This window comes from Magnolia sinica, chromosome 14 (genome assembly GCF_029962835.1).
Source record: "Magnolia sinica isolate HGM2019 chromosome 14, MsV1, whole genome shotgun sequence".
Classification (NCBI taxonomy): domain Eukaryota; kingdom Viridiplantae; phylum Streptophyta; class Magnoliopsida; order Magnoliales; family Magnoliaceae; genus Magnolia; species Magnolia sinica.
The window spans coordinates 9,767,696-9,780,708 of NC_080586.1; positions in this window are offsets into that span (position 1 = coordinate 9,767,696).

A 13,013-nucleotide genomic window follows, 5' to 3' on the forward strand; every position below is an offset into this window, starting at 1 on the left:
ACAGTTGACACATGCTGTTGAGAGACGTGGATTGCCTGGGCTAGAAGAAGTGGGGCCGATGTTAATGAGGAATCCACCCCGTTTATTCATTTTACCAGATCATGTTATTACATGTCCTCAAAATAAGGCAGTTATAAAATTTAAATGGGCTGCACGATAGAAAATAGTGAGGATTGAACGTCTACCGTTAAAACATTTGTGGAACCACAGAAATTTTGGATCAGAATAATATTTAGGTGTTTTCAGTTCATCCCGGTAGGAATGACATTATGAACGGTATGGATGGCATATAAACATGACAGTGGAGTTAGGGAAGTTTCAATGGTAGGCATTTCCCTGCCCACTTTTTCCTGTCCTTCGGCTCAATTGATTCTTGGATCTGCCTCGTTTCTTAAAACATATTCTAATATAATCCTGAAAAACGAATGAACGGGGTGGATTTCTCAAAAACATCACGGTGGGCCCAACCTAGCTAAGTTCCTGACACCGGTTAGCACGGGCAATCCGCGTCCGCTTTTGAGACGGGCTCTTGAAGTTAACGACACATGTAAAATTGTAGACATCCACACGTAGCGTTTACACAAACATGAAAACTTGTGTGTGATCTGAGCTTTGGATAAACTGGAAAACTATTCTTAGATCTTATGCAGAAAAAATCAGATTATCTAACTCGTGAATTGGGCCACAATCCTCAAGACTAAATTGACGGTGAAGTTTTTTTCTATCCATTTATTTTCTTTGATATGCTGTGGGGGCCACCAGATCTGTAAAATGGCTTTGTTTCCATGACATCATATCTGAACAGCATAAATCACCTGATGGACGGTTCAGATCTCATGCACGTGTCACATTCAGTCACTTAACTTCACATGTGGTCGTGTACAACTCTCCCTCGCGATTGAAATTACGTTTACCGAACCTTCCAGGCGGCCATCCGTGGCATCTGCGCTTATAAAAGCAGGAGTCCCGCTACGAATAGACGAAATTCATACCACAAGGATACTCTTGCCAGGTTCTACTCAACCGTAATTCCTCATTCTCCAAGCCTTTTAGAAAGCGTCATTCTCTTTTCTTTATTATCTTTGTTTTTTCTCTTTTTATTAAGATTTTTAATACAAAATTCTTTGAAAATCTTGATTTTAACAAATAATTACAAGTAGTACTAGCAATTCCAGGAATTAAATTACATACATAACCTTATTTATTTCTTTTTTATTAAAAAGTAGAGAATTGAGAATTGTGGGGCCCACCATAGTATGTATCTAACGTCCAAACTGTCCAACAGATGCATTCCTTCCATAATTATTGGAGGACAAACTATACATATGGCTGATCTAATTATAAGGTGGTCCAAACCTTGAAAATTACTTATTATTATTTTAATTTTATTTTGAAATAGAGCATGGAGAATGGTGGGACCCACCGTGGTATACATCTAACATCCAATCCATCCAACGGATGCATTCTTTCATTATTATCATTAGAGCCAAAATTATGGTTGATCTAAGGTGGTCCAGACAAGAGAAATTCATATATATATATATATATATATATCAAGGTGCTTTGCAAAAGAAGAAGCCTATGTTTAAGTTGAATAAACAAACAAACAAATAAATAAAACTCTGTGGGGCCTTCGTGGTGTCTTTGTGCAATCTACTTCATCCGCCATCTCGTTGATTTGCCATCCAAACCGTTCAAAAAGTGAGTCCTGACAGGATGGAAACTGAAACTACATATCTAGGTAATCAAGAACCTCAGTGAACCCAAGTTGTCAACGATAGGCATTTTCATTCCATGTAGTGTGGCCCATGTGAGATGATGATGAATGGATTGAATGGATGGCTCATAGATACAGGGTGGGACCATAGAGATGGTCTGCTCGTTTTGTAGATCATATACTCTTTTAACTCTCCTTGTTTTACTCAAACAAGAAAATTTTAAATTTTTATTTCACTTTATTATATTAATTCTCTCTCTATAAATCTCATGTAATCCTCATAAATTTTCATCACTTGCAATTCTTGTTTTCTTTCAATAATGCTTTCCAAGATTTCACCCTCCAATCTTAGCGGTGGTACTGATGCATGGAAGATGACATTGTTGGACCTACTTCTCAATGATGAGGATGACCTCCTCAATATTAATACTCGTCTTAGTAAGAAAGATGTAAGGCCCAAGCCTTATGCTATTGCTATTGCACCACTCAGGATTACTAATTGCCACTATGGGAATAATGGTTTATATTGGTACTTGAAGGTTAGGTCCATGAAGACATGCCATGATGGCTTGAGATTGACATATCATGTTGATATGAGATGTTCTGCTTGGATACATGATTTTATCACTAGTTGGACGGACGGCAGTGGCCAACACAAAGATGCTTCGACTAGAAGCATTAGATGGTGCCCTTGTGAGAGTCACTGTCCTATTTGTGATGGTAAGTATTCAATGGATGATAGTTGTCAAGAAACAGATGCTGTGAGATGGTGCCCTTGTGAGAGTCCATGTCCTATTTGTGATGGTAAATATTCAATGGATGATAGTTGCCAAGACATAGCTGCTTCGAGATGGTGCCCTTGTGAGAGTCCTTGTCTTATTTATGATAGTAAATATTCAACTGATAGCAGTGGAGAAGACACAGATGCTTCTACTAACGGCATTGGATGGTGGCCTTGTGAGAGTCCATGTCCTATTTGTGATGGTAAATATTCAACGGATGTAAGGGGCCAAGACACAGATGCTTCGACTACTGGTGTTAGATGGTGCCATTAATTAACGGATGCGAGGGGACAAGACAGAGATGATTCAACTTAGGTGGAGCCAATTTAAGCTACAATTGTATTGAAAGAATAAGCTGTGTTTATTTTTTCTTTTCTTTTCTTTTTTTTTTTATTCTCTTTTTTTTTTGTACCGTGCTTCCTATGGAGGAATGCAGTAGCGATGGGCTCGCGTTCTATTGAATAATTTTTTGGATCAACTTGCTATGCAAAAAATTTCTAGCCATAAATTTGTTTAATTCAAGAATAATTGCTTATCAATTTAATAAAAAAATTTATGTTTCATTAACTGTTGCTATGATGATAAATGTTTGTACATTTTCCTTTTACAAGTCCCACTATATATATATATAGAGAGAGAGAGAGAGAGAGAGAGAGAGTAACGGTCTCCTGCGCATACATCACAGTAGGCCCACAATCAACGATCCACCCACCCCGAACAAGGAGAACCCATTTCAGGCGCTTGAGCACCAAAACGACATACACGTTGAACTTTTACATGGCAAGGTTAAATCCAAACACACCGTACTAGAAACCAATGGGACTAAGTGGAAATCGGATTACGTACTGAGTAAACTCCGTGGGGCCTACCGTGATGTATGTGTCATATCGATATATCGAGACTATCCATCCATTTTTCCATATCATTTTAGGGCGTCGTACCAAAACTCAAAAATACATGTAGCTGAAGTATACTACACTACACGAAACAGTGTGAATTGAACGTATACTGTTGAAAACTTCTTAAGGTGCACATAAGTTTTGAATAAAGCTGATATTTGTGTTTTCCCCCTCAACAATATCTTTGTAAACTTATGAACAGGTTAGATGACAAATAAAAATCACTGTGAGCCCTGAGAAGGTTTCAATGCTGAATTTCACTCTCCCCACTTTTTCCGGTAGTGTGTTCCATTTATGCTTTTTTAATGCTTCAATTTTGGGCTCAACTCATTAAGTGAGCTGAAAAAAGGGATGGACGGCATGGATAAGACAGGTACATCCACGGCGGGCCCAACAGAGTTTATTTAGTACGATGAAAGGTTCTGAGTTACTCACTTCCGACTCGGTGCAGGTGATGGTGGTGCGTTGTTTAGTTGGTGTACCACACACCACCGACATTGCTGGTGTGGTACGTATCGTGCGAAGACGAGCTCTGACGCTCCTCGAGCACCAAGTTGTACCAAAGAATCAAATGAGATTAATGTTACGTGGGCCCCACAATGATGTATTTATTATATCCATACCGTTCACTTATTGGGAGAGATCATTTTACATCATGATCCCAAAAATGAGTCATATCCAAATCTCAAGTGGAACACACCACAAATAGCAGTGGGATAATCCACCATAGTGTTTTTTTTTTTTTTTTTGCATTCAATCTATTCATAATGACACGGACTTAGATTAAGAGGAAAAATAAATATCATAATGATCCAAAATTCATTTGACCCCTAAAAGGGTTTCAATGGCAGATGTTCAATCAATCTTCGGCTCAATCTTATTTTTGGGCTCGGGCCTTACAGCAAGCTCACCAAATGGGTGACCATTTAAATATAACACATACCTTGTAATGAGACCCAATATCAACACACCATTGAGGTCGTTGGTGTGTGGTACACCAGCCAATCCGATTCCCACTTAAACCCTTCCAATAACTGGACGAAGATTAGATATTGACAGGTTGAGAAGCGAGTCAGCTAATGAAGTGAAGTCACCGAGTTATGTTGGGCCCATTATGATGCACGTGTTTCCATCCATTTTGATATATCATTTTAATACATGAGCCAAAGAATGAGCAAATAAAAAGCTGTAGTGAGCACCACCACAGATAACAGTAGGAAGAGTGATTCCTACCATGGAAACTATTTTGAGGTCCACCATAATGTTTATTTGAAATCCAACCAGTCCAAAAGTTAAAAAAGACATGAAATAAAGGAAAACATAAACATCAGCTTGATCTAAAACTTTTGTAGCCTTTAAAAGTTTTTAACGGTAGGTGTCACTGTCCCCACTGTTTTCTGTGCAGGGGTCTACTGGAGCTTTGGATTTAACTCATTCTCTTGATATTGCCATGAAATGATCTCTCCAAAAGGATGGAAGGTGTGGATACAAAACATACATCATGGTGGGGCCCACGGAACTTGGTGAGGTCACTTCAATAGGGAGTCTGGCTACTCAACCTGTCATAACTAATCCGCGCCCTCTAATAACTGATGTGATGTTTAAATCCTTAAACAACATTATGGGCCGGGTAGCTCGATGGGCCTTTGGGTTTGGCCCATATTAGCCCGGATTTAGGGTGGCGTATCAGGCCCAACAGTCAAGAGCCTGAGATGTATATCGAGCTGGACTCGGGCTCTCAAAAACCTATAAACCCAGCCTGGCGTAATAGGTCTTTTCTAAACTTATTTTTTCTTCTGTTTCTCTCTCTCTCTCTCACACACAAGACACACCAAAATATCATTTATCCACATAAATATTCACAGCTTGGGCTCAGGTGGACTCAGGTCGGGCTTTCTGTAAATGTCTTGGACTGGATTATTTGAGCTCATTACAGGCTAGGGCAGAAGTTGGCCCGTCCCTAACCCGGCCCATTGACAGCCCCAGGTATAATACTAGAAAAACTGAAAAATTCAAACATGCAATCGTAATTTAACAACTGATAAGCTGACGAATACAATAACCAGCGACCAAACTAGCCATCACACGCTAGCAACGCCACGTCTTATTTCCGTGTAGGAAACTTCCAGGGGACAATTGTAATACAGAAAACCAATCGTCATAAGCTCATTTCCCGAGGAAGCGACATTTCAACTTCCAGAGATACAGCCACCGTCCAAAGAACAGGTGCCTTTTCAAGTTCAATCTTAGCAGTTTCTGAGAAATTTCACCTCTGGTTAGTGGACATGGTCGGTTGATTTCAGGCCTTACAACCCTGGGGTAATCATTGTTGGATTTTTAAACAAATAATAATAATAATAATTTCTAAAAGAGAATTTAGATAAAGGTCCCTAACTTTTAGTAATTATTGGTGACCATTTATGTGTAAATGTTGGTGCCTTTTGATAAATTAATTATCATTTGAATTTGAAATGATGATGAAAAGATACTATTAATAGTAGACTGATGCCATTGTTGAAAGGATACGATGAAAAAATGTCTTTTCATTAAAATGATCTTAAAGTATCTCTTATGACTCTATATATATCATCAATTTCAAAAAAAAAAAAAAAAAAACAATTCCAATAATATCTTATCCATATTTTTATTTTTCTCCATTTTCAGTTTTGAATGTTTTTTGAAAAGTTGCAATTTTTAGGCGTTAAACTGCAAACAGTTTTTCAGGCTGTAAATTGTAAACAATTTTTAAGAGTTAAACTGTAACAGCACAAAAGTCAAGGGTATACGCTATAAAAGTGTGTTCGATGTGTGGATTTTCAATTTTGCAAGGCAAAGCCCCTATTTATCTAGTCTTGGAGAAGATGTTTATTGTATCTTTGAGGTGGATTTGTTGTGACCCTCTTGCAAATTGGTTTAATCACCAGTAGGGTTGTAATATCGTCTTAAAGATAGCGACATCGTAATGCACCTTAAACCTTATCTTTAAGTGATTAGTTTTTATATCTTTTCGCCTCAACCTTAACAAATTTAAGGCCATTTAATGACATCTTCCATAGGTCATCCTAACTTTATTCGAATTATACCGTTCGACAGCTCAAATTTTCTTTGATGGCAATCGAGGTGCATCTCTTCCTGATCACATCACTCAAGTTGTATCACATGCTCAATCGAGATCCCCTTTCAACACCATCTAACAATGATACCGCGGAACAAATTTAAAAGCGACAAGATTGGGAGCGTAACGACTACCTATGCAAAGGTCATATTTTCAATACTCTTTCTAACTCATTGTACACTATTTATTATCAAAAGAATACCACCAAAGATTTGTGGCAGGCTTTGCTCACCAAATACACATCGAAGGACGAAGGCAATAAAAAATTCCTTATAAGTCAGTTTTTAGAATTCAAATTATTGGATGAAAAACCTATCATTGATCAAGTAAATAAGTTAAGGTTATCATCTAACAGATTATTATTGATGATACTAATCCCGACGAATCCTTCCAAGTATCTACCATTATGGCTAAACTTCCACCTAAATAAAAGGATACTAGAAAATCTTTGAAAAGAGAGAGAGAGAGAGAGAGAGAGAGAGTATATATATATATATAGGACCTCATAATATTTCTTCGAATAGAAGAAGAATATAGGCTTCGTAACAAAAAGGAAGAACAACAAAAGACCATAAGTAATACTAATATAGTCGAGAATAGTATAAATCGAGAATAAAAAAAAATCACCTTTCAAGAAAGATAATTGGCTCAAACCTAATAATTAAGAGTTCAAAATGAACACATCTAAGAAGGGCCCATGCTAGTTTTGCAAAATCCTCGGCCACTTTAAGAAAAACTGTCAAAAATACAAGAAAAGAAATGGCAAGTCAATATGACAGAAAACATAAATCTGGCAATTGTCGTCTCTAAAGTTAACATAGTGAATAAATATGTTGAATGGTAAGTAGATTCTGGTGCTACTGGACATATTTGTAAAAATTACAATATCTTCAATTCCTACGAAATATTAGGGAATAATCAAGGACTATATATGGGGAATGCCTCTACATCCACAGTTATAGGAAAAGGGAATAAACGACTTAATCTAATTTTTAAAAAAGTTCTTACTTTGAACGATGTGCTGCTTGTACCGGATATTAGGAGGAATCTTATATCAACTAGTCTATTAACTAAGTTTGGATTCAAACTTGTATTCGAATTCGATAAATTGATTGTGTCTAAAAATTGGGTATATGTAGAGAATCACTATTTATCCATTGAAATGTTCTAGTTGAACCTTATAAATGAAAATTCTTCTTCCGTTTATAAACTTGATTTACATAATGTTTGGCATACAAGATTAGGACATATTAGTTATCGTAGTATGAATAATATGTCTAATCTTAATCTAATTCATAAGTATATAGTACATAATGATAAATGTAGTATTTATATATAATTTAAAATAGCTAGAAAACTGTTTCCTAGGGTTGAAAGATAATCACAATTCCTAAACCGATTTCATAGTGACATATATGAAATGAGTTGTCTAATAACAATAAAGGGAAAAGAGGTATTTCATAACCATTATAGATGATTTCTTCCGTTATACCCTAATATACCTATTGAAGTAGAAAATCAACTTTGGCGGCTAGTAGTAAAGAGACATAAAGGCTAAGAAACTTTTTATTAGAAATACCATTATTGGTATGACCTTTGTCACCAATCTCTATCTACCGTGATAGTGAAACGACATTATCAAATACATACAACAAGACTTATTGTAGAAAATCAGAGATATCAATCTAAGGTATAGTTTTGTACGGTAGGTACTTGGTGATGATGTTATTACAATACAATATGTGCAATCTATCTAGAATCACCAAGAGACTAATAACGGATGTTGTCAGTAGAACATCAAGAGGAATGAGACTTAAGCCAAATTCACAGACACCAGATGAAGAAAATTCAACTTAAGTTAATAGGTTCAATGGGCAAAGTACCTTATACGAAGTATTTGAAGCAACACTGTACGTTTTCTATCTATCTCGTTCCTGAATGTATGTATAGTGTTGGGTATTTGTAATAATTAAAAGGAGGATGAGCCTCTACTATTAATGAATCCTTTTAAGAGTACTATTGTTATAGGGGCATTCATAAAGACTACTTATATGAGTATTGGAAGTGGGGTCGCTTCCTGATATTCGAGTATTTTGGTTACTCCTATGAACTCATGAATCTAGGATAGAACACAAGGCCGTTAATGTATTATAATTTTAGAACACATAACAATTGAAATACGTGTGTGACATGTTCGGTTGTGTCATATAAAATACTTAGTTCAAGACCATAGTTACTAAGGACTCTGATACAACTTTGTTTTTTTACACTTAGTGAAGGTTCAAGTTCATAGGACACATTCTCTTATGCACATATTTTTCTTACATACCCTTACATCTTTATTTTGAAAACTAGTGAGAGGCTGTTGGATTTTTTTCAAAATAAAAAAAAATAATTTATAAAAGAGAATTTAGAGGAAGGGTTATGGCTTTTAGTGCTGGTGACCATTCATTTGTGAATGGTGGTGCCTCTTAGTAAATGGAGCATCATTTGAATTCGAAATAATGATGAAAAGATGTCATTAATAGTGGAGGGAAGCCATTGTTGAAAAGACACCATGGAAAAAGATGTTTTTTTGTGAAAAATATCTTAAAACATCTTTTATGACTCTATATATACCCACTTTTGGGTCAATCCGGAAAAAAAATTAAAAAAAAAAAAACAATTCCAACAATCTCATATCTATCTTCTTCTTCTTTTCCATTTTCAGTTTTGAATGTTTTTTGAAACGTTGCAGTTTTTAGGCGTTAAACTACAAACAATTTTTCAGGTAGTAAATTGCAAACAATTTTCAGGAGTTAAACAGTAACAACACAAAAGTCAAGGGTGTACGTTGTAAAAGTGTGTTCGGGGTGTGATTTTTTGATTTTGCAAGCCGAAGCCCACATTTCTCCGGTCTTGGAGAATAGGCTTATTGTATCTTGGAGGCGGATTTGTTATAACCTTCTTGCAAATTGGTTTAATCATCAGTAGGGTTCGAATATTTCCTTAAAGATAGTGACATCGTAACGTGCCTTAAGCCTATTTTTAAGTGATTAGTTTTTCTATCTTTCCGCTTCAACCCTAACACCCATTGTCAGTGAAATTTCGTAATGGCGGTAGTGTGTGTGATTAAAATTTTATTTTATTTTTTTATTTAAAAATGGTGGGTTGATTTCAAGACTTTTCTTTGCTTTTCATTAAAGTCATCCATTTAATAGCAATTGTTAGAGCTTATTTGGATTAATGTAATTACATGTATTTTCATATAATTTCTCTCAAATCAATCAAATTTCATGATAACTCAAAGTCAAAGCTTGGTGGGCCCTACCATGATATTGTGTAATATCCACTCCATACATTCATTAGTACAGGTCATTTTAGGGCATGGACCTAAAAATGAATCATATTGAAAAATAATGTGGACCACATTATGTAAGGTATTGGAGATTGAACACTACTCATTTAAATGTTCTTCCCATAATGTGGTCCACTTAAGATTTCGATCCGTCTCATTTTTGGAGGCATACCCTAGAATGATATGGATAAAACATATACATTAATAGGAATGATAGATTCAATCTCATTTTTCATACTTAAAAGTCGTGGCCATCAATATAAAAAATCATCCCTGTCGTTGTAAATTCTCGTGGCATGTAATTAATGCTTAAAAATATAAAATACACCGCAATTCTCCTAAAATATATCCAACCTATACTATGGATGGACAGTCGGGCAACGTAATCTGCATGTGATAGATACACGCATCTTATAAATCCTAAAAATTGCATTGATTGGTCTATCCTAACCATAAATTAAATAAAATTTTCCTCATAAAGTGTGATCCATTATTTGAATTATGTCTTCTGTTATACATATTTATGTCGCTGATGAAAGGGTTTGGATCATTCAAATGATATGAATCTAGGGCCACGGTCGACCTGCCAATAGATCTACTGATGTAAAACGGGTCGTGGACGGTTTCATATCCAAGATGGATCAGAGAACGCCCAATCAGAGACAGGAGTCATCAAGACGGTTAGAACCTTAAAACAAGCATATATCGCAAACTAGAATAAGTTACTCAATGTACCATATATGATTTTGGGGTAAGACAAGCTACTTTAGCCAACCAACCTGAATATGTCGGGTTCCCCATGCCAAATTTGCGAGATTCCATTAGATCGACGGTCAAATTCCCTATTTATTTCCATTTTTATTATAAATAGTAAGTTTTAGTTTGATTATAACTCTTCATCCGTTGGGCTTTAAGAGTTGTGTTCAACATGAAAAGTGCTTAGAATAATTAGGAGAATAACGTAGTTAAGCCACATAGGAAACTTAATATAAAAAGTAATTTTACTATTTATAGTAAGTTACGAATTTCTTAGAGTTTTAGCTTTAGTTTGCTTTTGATTTCTCTCATATTGCTTGGTATCCGTATTTAAAGGGTTGTGAACTCATTTATTTCATCAATTAATCAATTAAATTTTGAATTTATATTATATTTTCTTACTTTCTTTCCTCATGGATTCGAGAAGTCTCTGTGAGGAGTCCAGAGAAGCTCTGTGTATTCGGCGTAGTTATCTTTGAGGAAGGCGGTGATCGACCTCATCATGTTCATCTCTGCGTCATCTACTGAATGAACGATTCTGATGTGGTCAATCTAAGCGGCATAAGTTTTATATTGGACGTATATATTTAATATTAAAGCTTTAGTATGTGATGTCTTCTTAGGATTTGCTTCTTATTAAGCCAGGAATCATCCTCCATAATTAGATTAAGACTTTCTATTTTTAGTATGTTTTATTATTTTGGAAAAGTTTCAATTTATTCACATTAGGACTCTTAATTAGGGTTGTGTTTTATTATCTAAAGCCTTATAATCTCATTTAAAAAAAAAAACTTCAATAAAATATTTTTAATTTTATTAATTCTTGTAGATTCAAGAGCCATTACAACTTGTGAATTCAAGGTTCATATCACGTAAAGGAGAGGAGATTGTGTTTGTCATCTTTCTTTTTTCAAGCCCTTCCCTGTGTCAACTTTAGTATGCATATTGCTCAAAATGTGTACCTGTCGGTGATTATTAGTAGTTTGAATATGATTGAAGAGAGACTCTATACAACCCAACATTGTTTTAGTGCACCTCAACGAGAATTATTTGTACACTCTTAAACATTCTTACATATGCCTTATGAGCATTATAACTAAGACGGGCACTTTGACCTACATTAATGTTTGGTGGAAATCGAACAAAGGATATATAGAACCGTGTTCATTTTCGATGAAATGATAAGATGGTAAACACATATTCCTTTAGCCCATAAGTCAGTCTCTAACCAATACACTTTTATAGGGTCTGGCTCCTTTACTCCATGGCTAAGTGGTAGATAGGCTATGTTTCAGCACTGAGACTAGGGATCGAGTGCCAATGTGATGTATGTGGGTGTTTGTGTGGTGTGGGCGTGTGCAAATTAAAAAGAAAGAAAAAGAAATTGAAATGCTTTCCTTTTATTGTGGTATACTTTCAATCCAAACAAGCAATTACTTAGAGATGAAGGCGGATGAAATAATTTAGAAAGAAAAGCAGATTAGGTGCGACCCGATCTCACCCAAGACCGTGGGGCCCTTACCATGGGGTCCACCTTGATGTATATATATTTTATATCGATGTTGTTTATCCATTTTGCCAGATCATTTTATGACATGAGCCCAAAAATGAAGAAGATTAAAATCTCTGGAGGACCATTCTATAGAAAATAGTGGTGATTGAACACCTTATTGTTAAAATCTTACTAAGGCCCATCATAATGTTTCTGTAATGTTAATGTGCCATCCAACTCATTGATAAGGTCACAGAAACCTCGATGAAAGAGAAAAAGACAGCTATCAACTTGATCCAAAACTTATGGTCTATTAATATTCAATCATCACTATTTCTTATGGTATGGTCAACTTGAGAATTGGATGTGCTTCATCTTGAGCTCATGCCTTAAAATGACATGGAAAAACAGATAGGCAACATGGATATAGAATACATAGATTAAGGTAGGCGCATGGCAAGGGCTGCAAAGTCTTGTGTGAGGCTGGGCTACACCTAATGTGCTCTTAGAATACCTGTAATTATAATTAAACTGCTCAAATGATAGATAGGCCTAGCTTGGATGTATCATGAGCCAATCAAAGATTATTTTATTATCTGACTATTGGATTGGTGGACATTTATCAGCGACGCCCGATTGCCTATTGACACTTCCAGAAAACATGTTCCGTCAGTCCTACCCTGATGTACGTGTTTTATCCATGTAGTCCATGCATTTTGCGAGCTCATTTTAAGGCATGAACCCAAAAACGAGAGAGATCAAAATCTCAGGTGGACCACACCAATCTTGTTTCAGCACACAAGCTTGGTTCATGAATCAGTGCTTAATGTTGTTTAACCAATCTTGTTTTGAGACCGTGACATTGTTACATTGAATTCCACAGTTTAGTCCACACAATTTGAGTTCGATTGTCTG